The sequence below is a fragment of a genome, unplaced genomic scaffold (assembly GCF_019419815.1).
Source record: "Pyrus x bretschneideri cultivar Hongxiangsu unplaced genomic scaffold, Pyrus_bretschneideri_v1 Contig26, whole genome shotgun sequence".
NCBI lineage: Eukaryota > Viridiplantae > Streptophyta > Magnoliopsida > Rosales > Rosaceae > Pyrus > Pyrus x bretschneideri.
The window spans coordinates 2,587,797-2,594,577 of NW_025999568.1; the positions used below are offsets into that span (position 1 = coordinate 2,587,797).

The 6,781-nt window shown below is 33.7% G+C and overlaps 1 long non-coding RNA gene across 1 annotated transcript; it reads left to right on the forward strand.

Moving 5' to 3' along the window:
• The first annotated feature begins 523 nt into the window (after positions 1–523).
• On the forward strand, positions 524–1,004 carry LOC125478693. Its single transcript, XR_007259461.1, has 3 exons — positions 524–608; positions 720–849; positions 979–1,004. It is a non-coding gene; the product is annotated as an uncharacterized LOC125478693 (long non-coding RNA).
• The last annotated feature ends 5,777 nt before the right edge of the window (positions 1,005–6,781 follow it).

Consider the following 6,781-nt stretch of genomic DNA (forward strand, 5'->3'; position numbering starts at 1 on the left):
TATTAAACTGACTTTTATTTTGTTTCTCTGCCCTTGCAAAACCATGTTTGGTGATTTTATTTTATAAAGCGTATTCAAACATTGACTCCATTAATGTCTCATATAAACGTAGATGCGTAAAAAAAAAAATGTTAACTTATAATGTTACATCATTAGAAGTGTAAATTAGCAATTTTTCTACACATCAATAAATACATTTCATTTAATCATGATCAAACAAAGCTTCTCACATAGAAAACAGTCAAATTGCTGATGAGAGGTCTACATCATATTTGCAAAACGGATGTTATTACAAGAACAAACATATTGTATAGGTAGTTTTTCATACAAGAAACTTAATTTTCATGCTGCCCTTTTTGAGTTAGATATGATTTTATTATGATACACTATTTAAAATCTATAAAACGATATTAAATTTATAACCTACGATTTGCAATTTTTATTTTCCTGGATTAAAAACTATTTTAAATGTCCATTATTACATAAATTTTCTCTTTTTATATCTTGACTTTTGTTTAATGCACAGATAGCATCATCTTGAACACCACTGGTTCAACACTTTTCTTTATAGATCCAGACATTCCAAAATTGAATACATACAAATCAGTGTGAGTCCATTCACTCTCATAGAATGATAATCATAGCATGGTTATATATATATATATATATTAAATTATTTTTATCTCTGTTTTTCCAATTTTCAATCTGAATGATTACAGGTTTTCAACCTGGCCTCATCCCATTAAAACACTGCCTCCTTCCAAGCAAGCCAATGAGCAAGACATTTTCCAAACTGGGAAAAAGATGACAATTGAGGAGTTAGGATATTTGGATCCTGACTTATATAAGGTATATAAAATGTTTTCTTTTTAATTATGTTCAATAAAAACGTTTTCAATTTTTATTAAGTTATTTTATAAAACTTATCTATTTAATAATTTGTCCCTGTGTTAATACAAATTTTTCAACATTCCACAGAATGATACATTTTTGTGCAAAGCATCAATTAAGTGATACAACACGAAATATGAATGGTGGTACACAGCTTGCCCTACGTGCACAAAACAAATGCATCAAGATCCAACAAGTGGTCAACTTATTTGCCAAAAGCATCCAAATCAGATTCCCACTCCATGGTAATAATTCTAACATTGTTTCAAATTTTCTATTTTATGAATCGTTGCAAGTTTAGATTTCATTAATCAAACCAATAATCAATTAAGTAGCATCAACTACAACCTGAAACCCAATCACTTCATTAATAATTGCAATTAGAATCAAGATTTGCTTTCTTCTGTTGTAGATATAGATGTTGTTAATAAGATTTGTAGCATTTCTTTACTATTAACTCCTCTCTCTTCAGGTTAGCATTAGTTCTTTTTCCTACAAGTCAGATATGTGCTAATAATGTTGAGAACAATGCCTAAATTAGTTTGACTCTTCTCATTTTGATAATTAATTTTTCAACTATCTTCTCTAACTGCAAATTAGTTTGATAACATTTTGGTTTTAAGCGTTTATATAAAAGTATTTCATTCCAATCAAGATGTCATTGATCTTTTTACTCTTATTTTGTTCAACATTTAGTGTAAAAACTAGGAGTTACAAGTATTACATTCCATTCACCAAATCATTGATATATTACCCAACCTAGCCATGTCTGTGTTCTTGATATTGGTCAATTTGTTTCAAGTCATGATATTTGTTCAAACTGTTGACTTGCACGTATTTTTCAAGTTTTATACCTCTCAGTATTGGTCCAATGAAGAGCTAACAATATCTCATAAGTTAATTCAATGTCATTTTCACCAGATTTTATCATTACTACCATGCCTTAGTTTATTAGTGCTCTTATTATTGGCAGATCAGGTGAAAAAGTTTTTGGCGTACCTGTAAAGATTTGGTTTTCAATTAGAGATCAGTGGATCAAAAACAGTTGCCAAGTGAGTTTCTTAGACTTATAGGGTAGAAAAAAATTTATCACCTTCAATTTGGAAGCAGAAGAAATTCATTGAACTCGAATGATCTTCTCATCTATAACATTTCTGAGGACCTCACCATTCAACCAACAACTCCACAATCTCTAAGTAGAGAAGTTACAATCAAGTACACCTGTTGACATAATTGCTGATTCACCTGTTGACATAATTGCTGATTCACATAAAAGAAAAAGAGAATCAATTAGAAGAGCCATTTTTATACCATCTAAAACAAGGTTATACACTATATATCAATATTTTCAACTGCATCTCAAATTCAACTCAAATATGGTCTAAATTTATCTTTTTCATATCTTAAATATTTGTGATACAGTGAAGCAGAAGAAATATGTGAAACAGATACACAAGATCAGGATCAGGTTCCAATCAAATTGTTCAAAAGAAAATCGTCACCAACCAGCTCAAAGACAAACTTTGCTCCATACAAAAAAAACTAGGTAACTATAGTTTATTATTAATTGTTCCATGCTATGAATCTGTTCATCTCAAAACTTTATTACACAGTTATTAACATTATCTTTCATTTTTAGCTTCCATTTTTTTTCTCATGATGAAAACTATTTTTTCTGCGGTGACTGCTTCAAGCAAAAAGCAAAAACCTTTTGCTCATGTATTGAAGAATGTTGGCATCTGTAATCCAAAACAAACAAGTATCAATTGACAATTTTTTGTGTGTAAATAGTAGATCCTCACATCAATTCCCCATACTTTTTGTGTATATAAACAATGTGCTCTTTTACAATATTTTTTGTTCAAGTAGTCATGCCAGTGAAGCACTAATTGTCAAAGGGGAATGCTAGGTAAATCATTTTTTGTATGCTGATGATAAGGCATTTGATAATGTCTTTTCTGTAAATTATATATACTTAGACAACTTTGTAAAAATATTTTGTCCATTTTGTGTTTGATATTTATAACTCTTTGCATATCCTCTTATGCATAATTCTCCACCACAAATTTATATCAATATCAAAACACTTCTAACCTTAATTTATAGTTACTGCAGCATATTCTATGTGCACATCATTTTGTTCTTCAGTTTCTGCTGTTTTTTGTTCTCTGAGTTATATATGTTACCGGTGTTCACAACTAAAATTGATTACACAGACTTAAACTACAAGTATACTGCAAATTACATCACTTTCTGCCAACACTATGCTTCTTTTTCTTATTATATTTTATGTGTTTAAATAGTATGAACATACTAAAAACCTGTTAATTACAAACTATCCATTACAAGTTTGCACTGGTTGTTTTCTTCTTTTATGTTCAGTAGTTTTAAGATCCACAGCAACGCGTGGGCACTATTGCTAGTTAGACCAATAATAGTACTTACATCTAATCATATCCCCTAGTATTTATTTACTTAGGATTAAATTAGGAATGGTTCAAAAATCATAATAAATAAAAAAATTCTGATCGGGTCTCAATAAGGCCATGAAAAATATTTCTACTTATTTATCACTTATTTTACATATAATGGATTTGTCTAGACGAATACATGATTTTCTTTTAGTCTTTATGGAATCGGTTCTTATACTAGGAGGTATATATGGGGGTGGTATTATGTGACAGCCCGTCCTGAATTATTCGTACCGTAGGTGTGAAATGACGATTTTGCCCTTGGTGGGTATTTGTCATTTTGGGTGGTTTTGTTGTTTTGTTGGTTGCACTTGGACCACACACACCCACACCCATATCATCTTCTCCCATGTCTCTCTCTATCGCGAACTCTCTCTCTCTCTCCTTCTCACTTGTACGGACGGGACTCAAAACCCTTGCAAACGTGACGGATCAAAGTGGAAAATGGTACCTTTGTGTTCGTGAGGATCATACGAGTTCAACCATACCAAATTCAGGTAAGGAATCCTTCGATTTCACGTCGAACCAGGAATCTCCGATTTGGTCATTGTTCATGCACACGTGAAATATTGTTTTTCAGGGAATTTGAAGCTTTTAGGAAGCTTAGTGAGGTCCTTAGGAAGCTCGGGGTGGTTCATTGGGTGGAATTAGACATCGGGATCGTGAGTTGCAAGTTTGGCCAATTTTTCTTGAATTTCTCCGACGACATCTCATGATCTTTGGGGCTTTAAACATGTAAGGAAATGTTCTACAAGTTAAGAGCTTCAATTTGGTACTGGTTTCATGAAATTTGGTGAAGAAACGATTGAGAACGAAGGGTTTGAAGTTTTTTCCAGGTTTTCGACGATCGGCGTTTCGCCGGAGAAGAAGACGGTATATTCCGTCAGTTTTGGACGAAATATGTTGACACCGTCAGTCAGTTTTAACGGAATCCGTTAAGGTTTAACGGAATATTCCTAATGGCATTAACTGACGCCGTCAGTGTGACTGGCACATGGCTGCTCGTGGGGGCGCGTAGGTCCGTGCACTCGCCGGCGTGTGGGATCTCGAAAAATTATTTTAAAAATATTGGGATGTTCGTGAGGTTGAGTATATCACGTTGGTATATCCAAACATTCCATTTGAGCATTGTATGAGAAGTTATTACCTAGTTTTGGTTATGTGCTTTAAATTGACGTTTTTATAATTGTTTCGCATATAGGTGAGACCTATCCTGAGGACGAGCGTTCACTCGAGGCAAGGGGGTTATGACCCTTCCACATATCAGTGAGTGGGCTTTTGGTTTTCCGTATATACCTATATACTTGTGGTTTTTCCCAAAAAATGAAATGGAATGAATGCCATGCATTGTGTTTGCCTATTTATTTATGCATTAGTAGTTGCATATATGTATGTTTAGTGTTGCGAACGCACATGTAAGTGCCAGGTAGTTTATGGTTTATGATTGTGAATTAGTGGTTATGTGAGATGCATAGAGAGCTCATAACCTGCACCCCCAGTGTTAGTGCTCTTGCCCAGAGTAGGGCACAATCCTGCACGTGATGTTCACCTCCTGCACCACACGCTCATCTTGGATCCAAGTTAGGTGCACAGTCTTGTCGTACAGACCACTATAGGTGGTTCCGACTAGTAGGTGACCCGCAATTATTCACCCAGTCTTCACGTGATCGTAGCACTTGAGCGTATTTTGTTTACACCCAGTCCTGTCGTACATACCACTTTAGGTGGTTCTGACTCGTGTGCAAGTATAGTTAGTGAGTTGGGGATTTGAGCTCTAGATTCAGCTGTATAGGTCACATTAGGTGACTTCAGCTGACATGTTACTTGCATTGATTGACATTACCTGGGTTACTTACATTTTATGTGGAGGCATTCGACATGGCATATTTCTGAACATGTTTTCGATATATGTGTATATTCTATTTTCTGGGAAACTATACAGGTTTTACGGCGAGGGGTTAGAGCTTTTGATAATGAAATGATTTTGAAAAGCTTTGTTTTTGCCCACTCACACTTTCTGTTTTGCGTCCCTCCAGGTTCTAGTTAGAAGCAGCTTTGGTGGTTCACGAGGACTTGACGGTGGTTCTGACAGAACATCACAAATGTAGGATCACTTTTGGGTGTTGTGTAATTAGTATTCTTCTTATGGACTGCACTTAGGCTCTTTGTGCTCTAATTATGTTCATCACACTTAGTCTCGCATTAGTGTGTTACCTTACCTAGTTTTTTTTTAGTAGTTTGGTTTTTATTTATTCATACTTTTATTATTATCTTTTGCTTCCGCACTGTGCATATGGCTACGTCACCCTCACGTGACAGCCAGCACGCCTTGATTTCGGTCGGGGTGTGTCATATTATTTACTAACCCCATTTATTCTGCCTTTTCATTGGGACTGGTTCTTGTTTGTATATCCTTATTCTATATTCTATTAACTCTAATTTGTAGTTGCTACACAACTCCTTATTTATGTGGGAGCTATAAATGTTTTAATTGTATTTGTTGTGATGTTCATGAATGGTTTAGAATATTACAAAGATTTGAATCTTTGGACCACTAGGGATGTGGTTACTTTACCAGTTTGTACAAGTATTTTTGTTTTACTCATGATTATTATTACAGATACGCTATGGTAAGGAATTATTTGGACTGCAAGAACAAACCAGATTATAGAGCAAGATTTGATAAGTTAGTCAACAAATTGGAATTCATTTATCAACAAATTTTTTTTTGTCCATTTGAATTCGTTTCGATAATTCTTTTAGCCGCTTTGATAGGTGCAATTGCCATGGCATGACAGTAAAAGTTTATAGAATTAGCAACACACATTAACATATATTATATTAACAATAGAAAATCTGCCTTTGTTCCGTACTTTTTTTTATTCTAGTCAATTGAAACTATTGAATTGTTGTTCGGTTCATATTGAAATGAATCGAAATTGATAAAGAGTTGATCAATGATGCTCGAACATGTACTTGTTTTGAGTGCCTACTTATTTTCTATTGGTATCTATGGAATGATCATGAGCCGGAATATGGATATAGCCCTAATGTGTCTTGAACTTATACTGAATGCGGTCAATATGAATTTCGTAACATTTCTGAATTTTTTGATAGTCGCAAATTAAAAAGAAATATTTTCTCAATTTTGTTATGGCTATTACACTTGCTGAAGCAGCTATTGGCCTGACTATTGTTTCATCAATTTATCATAACCGAAAATCAACTTGTATCAATCAATCAAATTTGTTGAATAAGTAGTATATATCAATATCATATAAATTCTAATATTCATAAATTAGAATTACCATGACCATACATTACGTAATAATACATGTTTTTGAAAATGTAAGAAATTAAAGTATCTTGGTTCTATTGCATGAGTCAATCCAGAAGTAGATTGATTAGAAAAATTATGA